We start from the raw sequence: 20,073 nt of genomic DNA on the forward strand, positions 1-20,073 counted from the left end.
AGGCATCTTCTGTGCTCTTATACATCCATCCAGTTCTCTCCATCTCTGCATTAACCCCCAGCTGCATTATGATGGGTGACTTCTTTGTCCTTTGCCACTAAAAACTAAGACTGATAGTTTTAAACATAATCTTAGCATGTAATTCAGTACTTAGTATATAATCATCCTTAGATAAACAGATGACTGTTGAAGAAATGAAGGAAAGGAGGAAAAAAATGAAAGACAATAAAATGAACATGGAAATTTCCTATTTAGCTTTTCAAAAAATATCCATCGGGATCACCATGGAGATCTTGAGCAGTGGAGGACAGACACTGCTACTGGCTTCACTGTGGTGCACACAGCATTTTCTGTTGAGAAAAAGCTAAGCTTCGGGAAGAGACTTTGTCAGAATGCTTATACCAGGTTAGCTGGAACATGTTTTGGGAGCAGATCAATACATGTAAATCCTATTCCCTGCCCAGACCTCAGCAGCAATCGCTCTGTAACCCTGAGAGTTTATTTGCATGTGTGCACACGGTGTGAATTTAAAAGAAGCAATACTATAAATTCTTAGGGAAGTCTTAAGAGATTTGATTTTATCATTTACATTCAATTCTGTTAGAGAAATAAGAAAATTTATAGTGTTTAGGCCATTTAAGAACATGAAACAGCTTCCCACACTCACATATTCTGGCCTGCCACCTCTCTCCATTCATTTCACCAGAACTTCATTCCCTAAATTCACATCCAAAGAGATCTAGTTCATTGCCCCAATATATTTTTTTCCCTAAATTCTTATCACATACATCTTACTGTCTCAACAGTGAGATACTGGCAACATTGTTGCTCCAAAGAAGCTGCACTTAGAAAAGTCCTGGCATCTACTTACAGGGGCTTCAAAAGTGCTACAGGAATCCTGCAGACGCAACCTGAACCTTCTAGGAGAGGCTCTGCCATGAAGTACCCTGGTCAGCACCTGTCTCACATGGCCACCTCGTGCCTGAGACTGCATGGGTCAGGGAACATCTTGCAGCACTTGCTGGTTGTGCAGAGAACTCAGAAGCATTAACAGATGGCATGCAGAGCACAACCCTGAACTGTCAGCAGGGTGACACTCTTTAACAGTCATCACTGAATCCATTTCTAGCAAAATCCCATTCCAATGAAATACCACTTCCCCCAAAATGTCAATCTGCTTGAATGAAAGTGACTACAGGGTACTATAATGCCAGGCCTCACTCAAGCTCTGCAGATAACAAGGACTCTCTTAGAGCCTCAGGGACTTTCTATCCATCATTTCTTTGGGGGGTGGGTTCTGATCAATCTCTTCTCCAGGCTCATTAGCCTCTGCAGATGAGACCAGAAGCCGGGCACACTTAGAACTCTTCTCCCTGAGCTGGAGGTTCAGTACTCTGCCTACTTTTCCTCCTCAGCAGGACGCCTAAGGAAGAGGGAGGGAGAGAAGAATGAACAAAGGAGGGACACAGGGCACTTGTCATAATACAGGTCAGAATTCCTTCTACAGTGAAAATTCATTCATCCTCATATTTCTTCAAGTATATTACTAATTTGTTTCTATTCCTCTACTCCTTCCTAATGGAATCCATTAATCCAAAGCAAACTGTTAAACTACATTTTGCTGTTCTTCTGTATCATCAGTGAATTAAAATATTGATATTAATTAATTAAAATGTTAATAAATGCCACATGTACACAGCACCAACGCTGGATAATGATGCTCAGGTCACCATCCCCAAACTGCTTTGCAGTCACTGACATAGGAGCCAACATCTTCCCTCCCATCACTTGCTTCCCTCCCACCCCCCTCACCAACCCAGAGGTAGTACCTCAAATAGTTACAGATTTTTACACTTTTGGGTCTTTCTCTCCAAGGTCTCTTTTTCCCTGTTAGGGCCTCCTGAAATCCTACGCATCCTACAAGACCCAGTGCAAATGCCAGGTGACATTCCATGAAGCCTCGGTCAACAAGAGTTGGTCTCTCACTAGTCTTCCCATACCTAGATTGGGATTTGTCTCATTCTGTCTGTGATTCCCTGTGGTTACAGCTCCAATGAAAATGTATTAAACATAGTGGCACGGTGAGTTCAAATGAATGGCTGAAATTGATCACTCTGGCTTGCTAAGTCCGTCACTAGGGGTAAAGTGAAAAATCACGCCAGTGAGCACTCGATGCTATTTAGATGAAAGTCTTGGTGGTATCCATGAGTTGGCAGTTAACCTAGGAGCAGAGAGACCTTGGTTCTAATCTCAACTCTCTCACTAACATTTTTTCCAAACTCACACCTTGGTAAACCAAAAGTCTACCTTTGATTTATCAGTCACTTACTTACTTGGTAAATCTGATCAGTAAACTTTGCCTTGGTCACACCATTGTTTACCAATAGTCCATGCTTTTGTATATACTCTTCTCTTACAATCTTCTTGTTACCAAAAACATTTGGGCCAAGAAAATATCAAAAGCAAAAAAATAAATAAATAAATAAAATATCAAAAGCAACTTATGGAAAATAAAGTGAGATTTCTTTCATGGAAACCAATACCAAAGAAACCATTGCAGTGGAGGGAGGAAGATGTGGCTCTGCTGTGTCACCTTGGACAAGTTACTAAACCTCTGTGAAGTAAGGATAATAACCATAACAGCCTAAACTACATGGTTACAGATATACCAGTGCTAAGTTCTAGAAAACATTTAGCCAGAAGTGCTGCAAAATGTGAGCTGTTTCTGTTACATCCATACTATCTTTTAATTATAGCCCAGACCCATAGTGTTTCCTTATTCTTGTTAGTTGGTAGTGAAATTCCCAACAGATTTTAAGCTAGACATTTCCTGTATCTATAGGGCCTTTTGAAAATTATATATCTATAGTTCCTATTTCTTAGGAAGGATGGGGACAAACACATAGAGACCATATTATTTCTGAAAAATGCAGCTTCACTGTGATAATCTAAATCTCCTGCAGATAGATGAGAGAGAAAAGATAATTCTTGCCAAAAATGATCAGTCCAACCAACCATAATTATGTAATTATATATCCAACTGTCAGCAAAGAAGTCAACGGTTAAGTCTGTTCTCAGCTTCACAGAATGATAATGATAATAAACATAGCTATTCTTAGTAGCCAAAGTATATTTTGCAATCGTAACTGACACCATTTAACTTTCTTTTTCCTAAGCTAAATGATTTGCAATACATTTCTTGTTTGAAACAATAGATGCTTTTAGCTTAGAAAAACTCACCTTTGCCCAGCATGACCCACCTTTCTACCCACAATTTGCTGTATTGCTTGAGAGCATTGCTTAACAAATATAATGAAGGACTTGAAAAATATCTTCTCCTTTGGAAAGGCCTGGAATTGCATAGATTCTTCAGCTTTCCGCATCTTAAGCACCTTAAAATGCACCACCACTTTAATGCCGTCTTCAATTTTTCTAGTACCAAGCATTTACAATGTGCCAGAAGCTATACTGAATTCTATATATAGCAGTTTGTCTCATTTATGCTCCCAACAAACACTGGGGTGGGTGTTAGCATCACCCAGTTTACAGAAGCAGACACTTGCTCCAGGTTACATAGGTGGAAGTTAAATGATGGATCCCAGATTTGAAACCAAATTTTCCTATCCAGATGCTGCCCTCTCACTGACTGTCCTATAATGTTTGGGGTGTCCATAATGTTCTGCACTTCAGTATCTCTTTGCCTGTTAATTCCTGATACAGTGATGAGAAACACAACAAAAAAAATCAATGGTGGATAATTAGATAATAGTCCTATAATAGACAACATGCTTTAAGCATTTACTTATATCATACAATATTCTAAGAGCTTTATACAAGTCAACTCATTTAATTTTAACAATTCTATAAGGTAGATGATATTATCTCATTTTACCGATGAAGAAACTGAGTCTCCTGGGGATTAATTGAAGAGAGATAAAGCGCGCGCTTGCGAGCGCACACCTGCTTCCCACTCCTTATCTATCCTTGGTCCACACCCAAACCAGAGGGTCTCAGGAACTTAAATAATCCTTTTTGCCCAGACGCAAAGTACACAGTCATATCTCACTTCCTCTGGCTTATTCTTTCGTCCTATTTTACCTTACTCCTGAATTTTTCATCCAGGTGATTTTCTTCCCCAGGTACTTGCTCTATGGCTACTGGCCTAGCAGGCCAACAGCCTCGGATTCATCTCACAATCTTACTTATTCACCTGGGCATGCCAAGTAGGAATTACCCCCACACTACACATGAGGAAGATGAGGAGCAGAAAGGCCAAGCAGCTGGTCTGGGATTTGATAGTAGACAGGGTGACTCCGAGCCTGACCTTTAATCCACAGTATAAGACCTCTCCCTTCCTGAGTTCCCACCATCTGCCACCTGTAAATGTGATCCCATACTGAACTACGTTGGATTATACTGTATTGCTCTTATGCTAAGTTGTATTGCTATGGAATTGCTTTGTAATATATGGCCTATTTAATTATAAAGTATTTAAGGGATTATGTCATCCTTTTTGTTTTTGTGGCATTCAGAGTACCTATCTCAATTTTTATTTTTTATTATTTGCTGAATCTCAGTTGTCCCAGATTGGAATATCTGCTCAAGCAGACCCAGAAAATTCCTCTAATTCCAGGCCACTAGGAAAAGTTTTCCAAGAGCTAACTGGTTTTCTGTTTTCTCTTTTTTCCTTGCTCTATATACCCTTCCCTGGATGGGTTATTCTTCTGTAATTAAGTAACATCTTCACCTCACATTTCTCTCCACAACATCAATTTACCTAATTCTACTGTTCTGGATGTCCTCCAGAAGCATGTAATGACAGAATCTGTACCTCTGAAACCTGTTCTTCATCTAGGAAGGCACTAGGAAACCACCTAGTTTTCCAACTCAAAAACATCAGCAAGAATCAGCTCTTAAAATTCATGTCAAAGGGAGTGGTGCCTGTGAGTGAGTCGGGCACCAGCCTTATACACAGAGGATGGCGGGTTCTGAACCTGGCCCCAGCCAAACTGCAACAAAAAAATAGCTGGGTGTTATGGCGGGTGCCTATAGTCCCAGCTACTCAGGAGGCTGAGGCAAGAGAATCGCCTAAGCCCAACAGCTGGAGGTTGCTGTGAGCTGTGACGCCACAGCACTCTCCTGAGGGTGACAGAGTGAGACTCTGTCTCTAAAATAAATAAATAAACGAAGAAATTTGTGTCAAAGGTCTAATGTTAAAGATAATAAATACCAGTATTCTTAACAAGCTTACATAATTTGTATCATTTTTCTAATTTTGATTTAAGGCTTCCTGTTTCTATATACTACATAATTTGCATTTCTGCTTCTAAAAACCAAATATGTAGCCCCATTTTCTATATGCGTGTAAGTTTTAATGAGTCAAAGAAGTGAGATAAAGTGAGATGCATTTTTCCCTACAAGGAATTAGTATTTATTTCATTCTTATTATGTATAAGATCACATGCACAGGCGGCACCTGTAGCTCAGTTGGTAAGGCGCCGGCCCCATATACCGAGGGTGGCGGGTTCAAACCCAGCCCCGGCCAAACTGCAACCAAAAAATAGCCGGGTGTTGTGGCGGGCGCCTGTAGTCCCAGCTACTCGGGAGGCTGAGGCAAGAGAATCGCTTAAGCCCAGGAGTTGGAGGTTGCTGTGAGCTGGGTGAAGCCCCGGCACTCTACCGAGGGCCATAAAGTGAGACTCTGTCTCTACAAAAAAAAAAAAGATCACATGCACACTACTTAAGGTACACATTATAGCCATCTTATGGTGCAGGTATTATTATTCTTATTATATGTGAATAAACTGAGGGCCCAAGAAGTGAAATCACATGTCAAGGTCCCCATGGTTGACAAATGACAGTGGCAGAATTTAAATCCACATCTTTCCTTAAGGCTACACATGTTCTTCTTATCCTATGCAGTGACCAAATAAAACAAATGTGAAAATAGGACAAGATTTTCTTATATCAGAGAGATCACAAGTTCCTTAAAAGTATTAACTATCATGTTTCCAAACGGAAATATTTATGGAAATATTAGTTATAACTATTGTGGCTTATGATGACTCATATTAGAAGTTTAAAAATAAATTACCTAGCCTTAAGAGCTTTTAGCCCCATGGAGAGAAATACACAGAAACAATAACATGTAAAACGTGCTTCAGATTCTGTGACAGAAGACAGCAAGGAGGAGGTCACAAATCAGCAGCCTGCTGACCATGTGTGACTCACAACAATATTTCCTTCGATTTCACAGTGCTTTTTAGAAACATGAATCAAGGGTTAACATTTATTTCAAAATGGAGAAATTTCATATTGACATCCATATCTGTGGCTACCCAAACAATGAAAAGTCTGATGTGAACTCCCCTTCTGGTTATCCATTTTCAATGTGAGCCCAGTAGCTGCTACTTCCAAGGGTGTTATATACATATACTTATATATAACCTCCCATATTTCTTAAAACTAACACTTTTTAGGAGAGCCCCCTAGAGCCATTTTTTTTTTTTTTTTTTGAGACAGAGTCTCACTATGTCACCCCGGGGTAGTGTCGTGGAGTCACAGCTCACAGCAATCTCAAACTCTTGGGCTTAAGAGATTCTCTTGCCTCAGCCTCCCAAGTAGCTAGGACTATAGTCACCCACCACAACACCCGGCTATTTTTTGGTTGTAGTTGTCATTGTTGTTTGGCAGGCCTGGGCTGGATTAGAACCTGCCAGCTCAGGTGTATGTGGCTGATGCCCTAGGCGCTGAGCTACAGGCGCCAAGCCTTACAGCCATTTTCTATCAGGAGCACATCTGATATAATATTTTACCTTGGTAACACTGCTCATGTGACTGTAGATAAAGTCATGCAGTGACATTTAAGGTGACATAATAAAAATTGTCAAGGCAGTACTGATAGGAGGAGAAAGGATTGGGGTACATAAGGGGGAGTGCAGGTGGAAAGAAGTGATGAGAAGACAGAAAGGTGATATAACTGTGCGATTTGACCTCCCTTCCTCCTTCCACCTCATCCTCCCTCCCTGCTTCCCTCCTCTCATCTCTCCTTATTTATGCAATTCTTCTCAAGACTCCCCCATAATAATATGGAGATCCATAACCCTGTATCAAGCACCTGATAATGTTGTAGACTATAATAAGCTTTGTGAACAACCCTATAGATTGATACTATGTTACCGTATGTGTTTTAAAGATTCTGATCACCATGTTCTTTACATTATGTGCTTTGCCCTGTTGTTGGTAACACAGAGAATTTAAATAACAAATATATCACTTCTCCCGCTTTGCACAAGGTTAGTTAGTGTCTGGTGTGGGAGACAATCTTGTGCTCTGGAGGAGGTACTGGTTTTCGGGCAGAAGCATTTGCATTTAAATCCCACCTGTGACTCCTAATTAGGGCAGCAACCTTGGGTAAGTTATTCAAATTTTCTTGTACTTAAATTCCAGAGGTACTACATGAGGATAACACAGTTATTCTTAGAACATTTACATCATTATATTCATAACTATTTATAACTATTCGGAGTTATTTTGGAGATTAAATAAGATGCCCATGAAAACCCTGGAAGCATCTACTAGTAGTGTTATTATTCAGATAAAATAAAAAAGTAAATTCAAAACCATATTTAAGAAAATATATCATTAATGGGGAAAGAAATTAGTATGTGTGGAGCTCCTACAATGTGCCAGATAATGTACATGTTTCATTACTTCTTACAATACTACAGTAAGTTAGATTTTACCATCTCAAATTCTTGGTTAAGGAAATAGCAACAGAGAGGCAGTAGGGGAGCCAGACTTGTCTGACTTGTTTGCATCCATCCTTGTGACCCACAGCTTGGAATAAGGACAAGGACAACTGTAATGCAAGAGAGCTCAAGAAGCTTCCACCGCAGACCCTGAAGGGCAGAGCATAGTTGCCTCAGTGTGGGGTTAAGTGAATCAGCTGCCAATTTACACTTCTGACTCAAGACAGAGAGCAAAGCACAGAGACCTCCTACTGGAGGCAGATGCGAAGGTGACTGGAAAATCCTCTGGACAGAGTAGATGAATCGTGAAAACATTAATGAACGTCCGGACGTGTCCCGCTTTCGTCCAAGGCCTACTGCGAAGAGTCAATGTTTGTGTCTCTACAGGACATTTACGTTTTTTTTTCTTCTATGTAGGAGAACTATACTACCTCTCAACCTCTACTGTAAGGTTGGCAGCCCTGAGAACTCCTTTTTTAATGTAGCATGTTATGGGACATCTGTATTTTAATATACTTGAAATGAGTTAACAAGTGCAGCTATTGATAAATGTCTTCAAAGATGGTCTGTATTATCTATGGAGAGAATATATGCTTTGATGGGGGTCCAAATGGCTTTCAAAGTCAACACAGACAGAAATGTGCCTCTACCTGCAAAATAGACAGTGCCTTTGCAAGCACTGTCAATTGAAACCTCACTACATGGTCCCAAAGGCATATCCTCACCTCTTTTCTTTCTAGTCTCAGAATAATCTACTTTGTCAGAAATCTTTTGGAGGGAAGGCAGAGTGTTATATTTTCTTGAAGATAAAAGAATGAAATAATTATTTCTAAGGAGCCTGATACATGCCTGACTCTATTAGATGTATTAATACATTCACTCATTTAATTTCCCCCAATTAATTGTGAGCCATATGAGGACAATATTTTATCTCTTCTCTTTGTCTCCGCACTCCCAGAACAGCTCCTGGCAGAGAGGAGGTGCATATTGTGGCTGATGTCTATTAGTCCTCTGTACCATTCTTCAATTCTCCCAGCCTCAGGCTTCCCATTGTATCACAAGGGCAGGAAAACTGAAAACTATATTTTCAGAATCTCTTGTCTACAGAGTTGCAGGTTAGATTCTCCCAACCAGAGTAACTTTCCTGAATTCCAACATGCAGAAGGGCGGTGGCAAGCTGGCACATGATTTTGCAGCTCTCACCCTGGTCTCAGTGTGTCACAGTTTCTTCAGACTCCACAATCCACTGTTGTTGGTCTCTAGCTTCAGTGCTGAAATAAACTACGGCTCAGGCAATGGCTTCTTGAAGTCCCCTGGCTTGGCCATCTCTGAGACTATCACCCCTCCAAGCCTTCCAACACTTTCTAAGCATTTTATTATTCTGAATTATATCCCTTTCTGCTTAAAGCACTAAAGATGCTGCCTGTTTTCCTGACTGATTTAATGTTCAATAAATGTTTGTAATACAATTGAGTAAACAACCGATTCGATAGGCATTATTATCCCTACTTTATAGTTATTGAATTGAGGCTCCCAGAGATGAAATAATTTAAGACTGCACAGCCAACTATTAAATGTCAGACCTGAGAGGGGAGCCCTTGATTAGTGCCGATGTGCTTTTGGTTTCTCCATCCAGGTACTGCCCTCAGGGGATAGAGTTCACTACGTTGCTGCCCAAATCTGATCTCAGCAGTTAAGGACTGTTGTTTAAGCTGCTTTTCCTGTGAGTGCACCACTGCAGCTGGAAACCTCCTCATAAGTTGGAAAGGTACATTAATTCCTGAGATAAACCATTTATTAAACATATATTAGACCTTGAAAGATACCTTGTTAAAATGTATATGGTATCTGCAAATGTCACTTGTAGACATCATGTGTGTGGGGCAGACAGTAGAAGCTTGCAAAGTATTCATTGGATGAAGAAACACATAAAAGCTCACTGGTTGTGCTTGACCAGAAATTAATTTGCAGATTTCATCCTATGATTCAGGGGTCACTTGCATCATAAACCACTTGTGGGTTGTAATACTGTTGATGTTAATGTCCGGCTCGCTCTCATTGTTCAACATAGTAAGATTCATCTGAGGCATTGACATAGGGCTGTTAATTTTCCTTGAGAAACCTGAGTTATCAAGGGCATTGTAATTCTGAGGTGCATGATCCGTTTCTACTTTCCAAATGATAAGACTGAGGCAGTGAAAACTATTAACCTATTTTTTTTTTTTTTTGTAGAGACAGAGTCTCACTTTATGGCCCTCAGAAGAGTGCCGTGGCATCACACAGCTCACAGCAACCTCCAGCTCCTGGGCTTAAGCCATTCTCTTGCCTCAGCCTCTCGAGTAGCTGGGACTACAGGCGCCCGCCACAACACCCAGCTTTTTTTTTTTTTTTTTTTTTTTTTTTTGTTGCAGTTTGGCCGGGGCTGGGTTTGAACCTGCCACCCTCGGCATATGGGGCCGGCGCCCTACTCACTGAGCCACAGGCGCCGCCCTATTAACCTATTTTTATTGTAACATAATAGGGAGAGCATCACATTTGAAAGCAAGCAGATCTGAAATCTCATCTTGACTTCTGCCACGTATTAGACCTGAAATCTTGGACAAGCTGTTTCTGGGACCTCAGTTTTCACATTTATATAATGGTGGTAGTGTTATCTCTCTCATAGAGCTTACTGTAAGGAAAAGCTATGGCAGACAGGAAGAATCTAGCACAGCGTCTGCTGCACCGAGTGGGTGTTTCCAGTGAATGGAAAGGACACTGTCATCATCAACACTGAGTAACTGTCATTCTGCAGGCTGGTCTACAGTCCACAGGGCTCTCTAGTCCCAAATTGGCAGCAGTGCTATGGAAGAACACTAAAAGCATGTCTTCCATGCTCACAGTTACACTGCCTAGAGAGGTAACGTAGTTGAGAGGAATTGAGTGTCTGTGTATTTTGTAGGTTTGCAGTGCCTGGTGCCATTGGGTGGAGGGAGCAGGCATGGCTGGCACAGAGTGGGTAGAACACTTCATTTGAGAGGCAAGATTAGATTCACTAGAAGAATCTGGGGGTGGACAGGTAGAGTTGAGTGCCTTTTGCATGCTGGGAGGTAGTAGTTAAAGCTGCAGGAATGAATGAAGTCATGGACAGTTTAGGATTCCCTGAAGGAAAACTGTACTACACTTGACCTCAGAAAATCATGGTACTAGTCTCTAGCTTGGTGCTTGGCACACAGCAGATGCTCACTGAATATTTGTTGAATTAATAAATAAATATCAGATTAAACAGTATACATCCTTCCTAAAATGCCCATTTCCTGACTTCTCTGATAATCTAGACTCATCTTATCTTAAAAAATCTAACCGAAGCCTTTGTACTTCGTAATGATTTCAAGTCTCTGAGCCTGAAAAGGTCCTCTTCTGAAAGCTCATCAGGCCAACACTAATATTTAACCACGTCCTGGAAAGCACTATGAGTTTTCTTATCCTACCTATCGTCTTAAGGCTCAGCTAGACTTTGAGGGCAGAGACCATATTTTTGCATGGCTAAAGATTTCTCAGTGTCCAGTTGGGCACTTGGCTTGGCTGCAGCAAGCTTTCAATAGTAGGAATTGAGTGCTTGACTAGTCAACTAGTTTTAAAGTATTGTTAAAAAGAAAAAGAAAAAGGAAGAAATAAATGGAATGCTTTGGGACCTTAGAAGTATTGAAATATTGCAATTAGTGTAACCTGGCTTATTGTACCCTCAATGAATCCCCAACAATAAAAAAAAAAAAAAGAAGTATTGAAATATAAAGTATGCACATATAAGAAATGACTGGCGCTCAGATCGAAGAAGAAAAGGCTCAAGAAACCAGGAAGAGGATGCAGAGTTACTGGTAGTCATAGAAGTGGAGTAAAAGGGAGGATGATGAACGTTGGGTAGAACTGGTTCTAAGAGAGAAGAGATAGGCTCTGCTTCCTTCCTCAGCCAGTCATGCATGGGTTGCTTTTTTATGTCAAGGACTATGCTAAGCAATGGGGATAACAGAGTGTATAAGGCACAGTGTCTGGTTGCAAGGGTTTGCATTACCATACAGGAGTAAAACAAGGAGGCTGTCAGCCACGATACAGTACTACAGCTTACAGAAAAGTAGAGTGCAAACAGGGGGGTGCACTTTCTAAAGATTAGACTATTTCTTGGGTGTGCTGTCTTTGCCAAGTAATCCCTGAGGAATTAAATAACACAGATCTTGTGATTCAGGGGTTAAACAAGTTTAAAGGAAGAGAGATCAGAGAGAGAATGTCAAGACTACAGGGCTTACCATTTCTTTTATCTTTTCAAATGTATTTGTTGTTTAAACTGTATAATAAATATTCAAATCATCATGTGCTTTAGACAAAAGAAAAGCAGATCAGACATGCCTGTGTCAATAATTAGGTAACTTGCCTAAAAGAAAATAATTTCCCCTACCCTTTGGGAGGGTTTGGGGGAGGATTTTTAGAAAATGGGGCATACATTAGCATAGGAGCATGAAATTAGAGTACTCTGTCAGCTGTGGAGGTTTTAGGAGTCAAACAATAAAGTGAGGAGGTTAGAAGACAAATGGAGGAAAATCACATTCCACTTGATTTTTCTCAGGCCCCTCCCCAATTTGACCCACTCCCTCCTCCATGATTTTTGCAAACATTTATGTCAAGTTCTCTGCCTCATGCTAGACTATTTCTTAGATCAACCCCTCCCATTGCTAGACAGATGTCATGATTAAAGTCTCTTTTGGGTCTCCCCACCACCACCCAGAGAAGAGATCTTGCTTTGTCACCCAGGCTAGAGTGCAGTAGCACAATCATAGCTCAATGTAGCCTTGAACTCTTGGGCTCATATGATCCTTCCGCCTCAGCCTCCCAAACAGCTGGAATTTTAGGCATAAACCACCAAACTGGCTCATTATTAAAAAGTTTTTTATAGAGAACCCAAATCTTTTTCTCTGAATTTCCTCCAAGGAGGCCTAATTTTGCTCTTTGTAGTTATATAAAGTAAGTTTATAATCTCTCATCTCCTTAAAAGTCCTCTCGTATTTGAATAATGTTACTATCTTTGTTGTTCTTATCACCTAAAGTTAGGAATCCATGGTTACTTTAACTCATCTTTATTTGATAAAGTTTCCAAACTTTTGTTCCCCAAGTGGTTTACCTCTTAAAACAGCTTCATTTTAAATATTTAAAAAAATGAAACAATAATAAATAATGAATGATAAAATGATCTTTGTACTAAGCAAAAGACTATCACCAGCTGAAAAGAACTAATGATCCCCAGGAGAGGGTTACATGGCTTGTCTAATCATACTGCTGGTAAGTGAATGGGGCACAAATCAAAGACAGGGTGTCAGGGCTCAGCGCCTTTAGCACAGTGGTTACAGTGCCAGCCACATACACTGAGGGTGGCGGGTTCAAACCTGACCTGAGCCAGCTAAACAACAATGACAACTGCAACAAAAAATAGCCAGGTGTTGTGGCGGGTGCCTGTAGTCCAGCTACTTGGGAGGCTGAGGCAAGAGAATTGCTTAAGCCCAAGAGTTTGAGGTTGCTGTGAGCTGTGATGTCACGGCACTCTACCGAGGGCAACATAGTGAGACTCTGTCTCAAAAAAACAAAACAAAACAAAACAAAACAAAACCCAGGGCATCAGCACCTTATGTCAGTTCTTATTCAACCTCTAAATATAGAGGAAAGATGGCATCTTCTTCATCCCTCTTCAACCAGACCTTAAACAACATTTACCTTTCAAGAATTAAAGTTGTATATATTCATAGGCATAAGTGAAGACAATGAAATGTAGGAAAACATAAAGGAGATTTTAAGAATTTCTTACAATAAGCATTTATTTGTCTTTTGTCTACAATGAAGTCTATGTAACCTTTTCTCAGTGTATCCAATGAGATTTCAAGTGCCCTTTTCATTCATTTGCCTTTTGAAATAGAATTATTACCATTTAACAAGGAAACACAAAGGTTATCCTTCCTACTCTTATTATAGCTGTCTTAAGGATGTGACACTTAGACTGATGCGCATTGCTGGAGGGTGGTGGGCATGGAGCTGGCATGATGCTAAGACATTTTCTCATTTACCTGTAAACAATCCTGTTTTATTTCTGTCAATCCTGAGGTTTGAATTTTCATTTCTACTCTCTAGCATGTATCTTAAAAGGGGCATTTCCATGTTGTCTTCACACATACTTTTTGCAAGAATATAAAGGTCTCAGCATGGCAATTGGTCCCCAAATCCAGCAAACTTATTCATATTCAAACTTTTAGGGTTCATGCTGGGGAAATTAGTGATGTTCTCTCAGAGGTAGCTAACTTCCTTCTAGTTGGCTTAGGGTCTGCTTCTAGTATACACAGAAATTAAATGAAAAAGAAAAGTATAGCCTTTGCCTGCTAGTTGCTCTATAATCAGGGGAAATTAAAACAAACAAATAAACAAAAAAAATAAAGCAGAATGATGGAGCTGAAGTTGAGGTCCGTGGAAGAGGATGTCTTTATGGCCGACAATGGTTATGGCATCCAAGAAGTAGTAGGCATGAAGCAGGGTCAGAGCTACATAGAAACCCAGCCAGACAGGAGGGCTTTCAGACTTGTTGCATAGAAACATTCAATTGTCAGTTTGCAAAATTGTAGGGCTAGAAAATCTATTTTCGATTCTTCCTCTCTTTTCTTATCTGTCACTCTTCTAAGAACTGACAATTCATTTTATAGCACAGAAGCAAAAAACTATTTGTGAGTCCCAGAATACACCTTGCTATTTCTTTTTTTTTTGTAGAGACAGGGTCTCACTTTATGGCACACCTTGCTATTTCATGTCTCCATACTTCTGTACAGGCTGCCTGTTCTACCTAGGATATCCTCGGTTCTTTAAAATACTGCAGAGGGTGGCCCCTGTGGCACAAAGGAGTAGGGCGCCGGCCCCATGTAGCGGAGGTGGCAGGTTCAAACTTGGCTCTGACCAAAAATTGCAAAAAAAATAAAATAAAATAAAAAATAAAATACTGCAGAGACATTCAGAGACGTTTTCCCTAGCCCCACTAAGTAGAGATAATAACTCCCTTCTGTGAGTTACCTTTGTACTTTAAAACTAATATAATTGTACTCATACCCTGTTATTATAATTTAAATTACAATGAAATAGAAGTAAAACTATATATAGGCTTGTCTCTCTACTAGACTGTGAGCTTCTAAAACTCAGGGACTATGTTTCCCTTAGTATCAGATTCCTAGTTCCTGGCAAAACTTAGAAGGCAATCAATACACGTTTTGTTGAGTTTAATGAAATTTCTAGGTGTAAAGATTCCTCCTTTATTCCTGGCCCATCAAAATACTCCATTAGCATATTTTTCCAATCATGAGCTTGCACTAATTGATCTGTTCATCCACCAAATACCTACTATGTGCCAGGCAGAGTGTTAGATCCTGGGAATACAATGCGCAAAACAGACATGGCCTTTCCCTTCATGGCTTCTTTCTCCTTACTCAAACTCATTCATAATACTCACTCCAATTAATTTACTACAAAATAAAAATCTTGCATTTACTTCTCAATTTACAAGGCCATGTGCAGAAGCAAACTGGTGCTGAGTTATGTTTCAGCTGAAACATTCTGTGATGCAGTGCCCCTTTGATGGCATCCTGCACCTTCACCTGTATATATTTTTTCTGTGTGTGTAAACATTTCTATGCCAATGTATGTAATACATTACATATATGAAATATATATAATTCAGGCTCACAAAAGCATACAACCCATCTATTAATAAAATGATATCTTGGCCCTTCAAACTTAGGCCCACTTAATTAAAAACAAAACGTCTTAAAAATACAAGTCTTGGGCGGCACCTGTGGCTCAGTGAGTAGGGCGCTGGCCCCATATGCCGAGGGTGGCGGGTTCAAACCCAGCCCTGGCCAAACTGCGACAACAACAACAACAAAAAAAATAGCTGGGTGTTGTGGCGGGCACCTGTAGTCCCAGCTGTTTGGGAGGCTGAGGCAAGAGAATCGCCTAAGCCCAAGAGTTAGAGCTTGCTGTGAGCTGTGTGACGCCACAGCACTCTACCCGAGGGCGGTAGAGTGAGACTCTGTCTCTACCAAAAAAAAAAAAATCCAAGTCTTTTTGCCTTATATTTTGTTTTTGTTTTGTTTTTTGTTTTGTTTTTTTTTGCAGTTCAGCTGGGGCTGGGATTGAACCCGCCACCCTACCGACTGAGCCACAGGTGCCGCCCCAAAAATACAAGTCTTTTTAAATTGGTTTTTGTTTTAACCCTATTTTGAAATCACCATAAGCCTATGTATGCCCTGAAACAAGACAGACTGTTCTTACTTTAAAAATAAAAAAATTAATACCAAACAAACATGAAAAGCTATATTTTTCTTGCACTCAGAACAATACAAAACATAAAGTAGGCACTAAATGAATACTTTCTAAAATACTGAATAAATGAAAGAAATACAGTTACAGAGTTTCTCATTAGGGTAAGCCAAAGGAAGATGTTATGGCTTTAATAGAGAAGGAGTGTTTGAAACCAAACTTTGACCCTTAAAGCAATACTTAATATTCCTTGGTCTGTCAACTCTTAGGTTAATGATAAACCCTTAGGTGGCTATAGTATTCTATCTTCCTAACCCAATCAGTTTATCTGGCTGAAGCTAGGAATTATAAAAGTCCCAATGAGTTCCAGTGAAGATTAGAGGTGAGGAAACGCCCTGTTAACCTCTACTTTTCTCAATAGTCTTGACAGACTCCATAGACCCTTCTCCAGCTACTCTGTTTTTATCATTTCTGGGCTTGCTCTACTTGTCACGAATAAAGTAAATGCTTGTGGTGGAAGGTGATAAGACTCACAGGAGAAAGTGGAACCAGGAAAAAAAGTCAACAAATATTTATTGAGAATCAACATATTTTTCTGGGCCCTGTGCTAAGTTCAGGACATAAAGAAAAAAAATAATAACATCCACCACTGATGGCTCTAGATATGGAGACTCCATAAATGCTTAGAAAATGATACAGAAATATAAATAAATTAATATTCCAATAATAGTTTTTTACTATGAAGTAATTTGATTAAAGTATTCTCCTTAAAACAATAAAAATGAGGCTTGGCACCCATAGCACAGTGTTTACAGCACCGGCCACATGCACCGAGGCTAGCAGGTTTGAACCCATCCCAGGCCAGCTAAACAACAATGACAGCTGCAACAACAACAACAAAAAATAGCTGGGCATTGTGGAGGGTGCCTGTAGTATCAGCTACTTGGGAGGCTGAGGGAAGAGAATCACTTAAGCCCAAGAGGTTGAGGTTGCTGTGAGCTGTGATGCCATAGCACTCTACCGAGGGTGACATAACGAGACTCTATCAAAAAAAAAAAAACAGAGAGACAGGCTTGTTGGTTGGGGTTGCTTCAGCATACTTTGGATCAAAAGTAAGAGCACTGACTACATCACCCCTCCAATCTTTCAATACAATCTTTCAAGCACTAAAGGGGTGTTCAAAAGATCATCATAAAGAAACTCATGAAGCTTTCCTTAGAATTTTTGCAAATTTACAATTAAAAAGTAGATTCACACACCGGCAACCGTAAGTACAAGCAGCAGTGAGACTGCAAACCGGAAAGGCCTTACCAGTGAACTGTTTCAGTGTTCTTGAACTTGGCACTCAGTTGAACTGCCTTGGGGAGAGCTTGAGCAGGAGTGTGGAGAACCTTGGGCATTGTACGGGGCCCCAGACTGAGCCACTGAGCTGGGCGAAGGAAGCCATTGTGAAAGAACTGCCCTGAAAGCTCCGCCCTCAGGGTATCAGAGCAAGGATTGAGTGGGTCAAAGTAACCTACTGACTGAGCAGCCTAAAGGCGGGGACTGAGCTGCCTTACAGCCTTAATCCTTAGGGGCAGAGTGAGACGTTTTTTGGCACACTGGAGCCTTGGGCTGTAGCCCTGGGTAGAGTGCCCTGACGTCACAGCTCATAGCAACCTCAAACTCCTGGGCTTGGCACAGCCCAGACCTCCATAAGAGCTGTGCAGCAACCCCCGAACAGTGACCCACACCACCAGGCCTCCACATTCCCTGACCAAGAACTGTGGAGCCATGCAACCCTGCGTCCTCCTTCCTGTATCCTCCCAGCTTCCACACTAGCTTGTTCATCTGGACAGGGACTCTGGTAGCTGCATGCCCTTTGGAGCCCTCCCTGCCTCTGCGCAGAGCTCTTCTCCTGGCCAGAGACTGCTGGAGCCTTGTGCTCTTTGCGCCAAAGTCACTGGGCACCTGGCAATCCCAGAACTGTGCGCAACACCCCAAGCCCTGTTGCTGGATCCAGGTGTGTCACAAACCAGAGCTGCTTCCACAACCAGAACTCCCTAGCTAGAGCAGCCCCAGAGGAACTACACAGGGTCACTCCCTACAAAGATCTAGTAACAATAGAGTAATCCTGCTGGGGTCTAATCTTGGAGAGACACCTCCCCAACTCTGAGGACAGCCAGAGGCAACGGTGAAAAACAATCATGAGGCGAAATCAACAGAAAAACTCTGGCAATATGAATAATCAGAGTAGATCAAGTTCCCGAAGGATCAATGGGGCAGAAACAGCACAAGACCCCATGCACAAACAAATAGCTGAAATGTCAGAAATTGAATTCAGGATCTGGATAGCAAATAAGATTGAAATAGAATTCCAAAAGTTATCTCAAGAATTCAACAGATTGTAAGACCAAATGACCAAAGATTTCGACACATTGAGACAAGAAGTTGCATCCCTCAAAGATCTGAGAAACACAGTAGAATCCCTCAGTAACAGAATGGAACAAACAGAAGAAAGGATTTCTGACATTGAAGACAAAGCTTTCGAATGTTCCCAAACCCTCAAAGAAGAAGAGAAATGGAGAGCAAAAACAGACCACTCTCTCAGAGAGCTCTCGGATAATTTGAAGAAAACCAATATTCGTCTTATAAGGATCCCCGAAAGTGACGAAGTGGCTTCACAAGACACAGAGTCTCTTCTCCATGAGATTATGAAGGAGAACTTTCCAGACATGTCAAGAGATTCCAAAATTCAGATAGCAGACAGTTTCAGACTCCAGCATGACTCAACCCAAATAAGACATCCCCAAGACACATCATAGTCAATTTCACTAAAGTTAATATGAAGGAGAAAATTCTGAAAGCTGCCAGACGAAAGAAAACCATTACCTACAAGGGGAAGAATATCAGAATACCTGCAGATCTCTCTGCTGAAACCTTTCAAGCTAGAAGAGGATGGTCATTGACTTTTAATCTCCTAAAACAAAATAACTTTCAACCCAGGATCCTGTACCCAGTTAAACTGAGTTTCATTTATGACGGAGAAATTAAATACTTCAATGACATTCACATGTTGAAGAAATTTGCTACAACTAAACCAGCTCTCCAGGACATTCTTAGACCTATCCTCCATAAAGACCAGCATAATCTTCCATGACAAAAGTAAACCCACCCAAAAAATTTTTGATCAAATTCCAACTTCCACAGTTGCAAAAGGATTAAAATTGTCCACAGGTCTCTCGAAAGGCTTATCAATACTCTCAATTAATGTGAATGGTTTAAATTGTCCTCTAAAGAGGCATAGGTTGGGGACTGGATACAAAAACTCAAGCTGATATCTGCTGCATCCAAGAATCGCATCTTACATTAAAAGACAGATATAGACTCGAGGTAAAGGGATAGTCATCTATATTCCAGGCAAATGGAAAGCAGAAAAAAGTAGGTGTTGCAATCCTGTTCACAGATGCAATAGGCTTTAAACCAACCAAAATAATTAAGGATAAGGATGGACACTTCATATTTGTTAAAGGTAATACTCAATACGATGAGATGTCAATTATTAATATTTATGCACCCAACCACAATGCACCTCAATTTATAAGAGAAACTCTAACAGACATGAGCAACTCGATGTCCTCCACTTCCATAGTAGTTGGATATTTTAACATCCCTTTAGCAGTCCTGGATAGATCCTCCAAAAAGAAGCTAAGCAAAGAAATTTTAGATTTAAACTCAACCATTCAACATCTGGACTTAACAGACATCTACAGAACATTTCATCCCCCTAAAACTGAATACACATTCTTTTCATCAGCCCATGGAACATACTCCAAAATCGACCACATCCTAGGCCACAAATCTAACCTCAGCAAATTTAAAAAAATAGAAATTATTCCTTGCATCTTCTCAGTCCATCATGGAATAAAAGTTGAACTCAATAACAACAGGAACCTGCATACCCATACAAAAACATGGAAGCTAAACAACCTTAAGCTGAAGGATACATGGGTTATAGATGAGATTA

General features: G+C 40.5%; 1 protein-coding gene and 1 pseudogene across 22 annotated transcripts in view; both read right to left on the minus strand.

The window, feature by feature from the left end:
* DLG2 (discs large MAGUK scaffold protein 2) overlaps positions 1-20,073 on the minus strand; it is a 2,435,891-nt gene that overhangs the window by 226,734 nt on the left and 2,189,084 nt on the right. The gene's annotated exons all lie outside the window — the stretch shown is intronic.
* Positions 8,161-8,269, minus strand: LOC128566262 (uncharacterized; annotated as a pseudogene).

The sequence above is a fragment of the Nycticebus coucang genome, chromosome 14 (assembly GCF_027406575.1).
Source record: "Nycticebus coucang isolate mNycCou1 chromosome 14, mNycCou1.pri, whole genome shotgun sequence".
NCBI classification, from domain to species: Eukaryota; Metazoa; Chordata; class Mammalia; order Primates; family Lorisidae; genus Nycticebus; species Nycticebus coucang.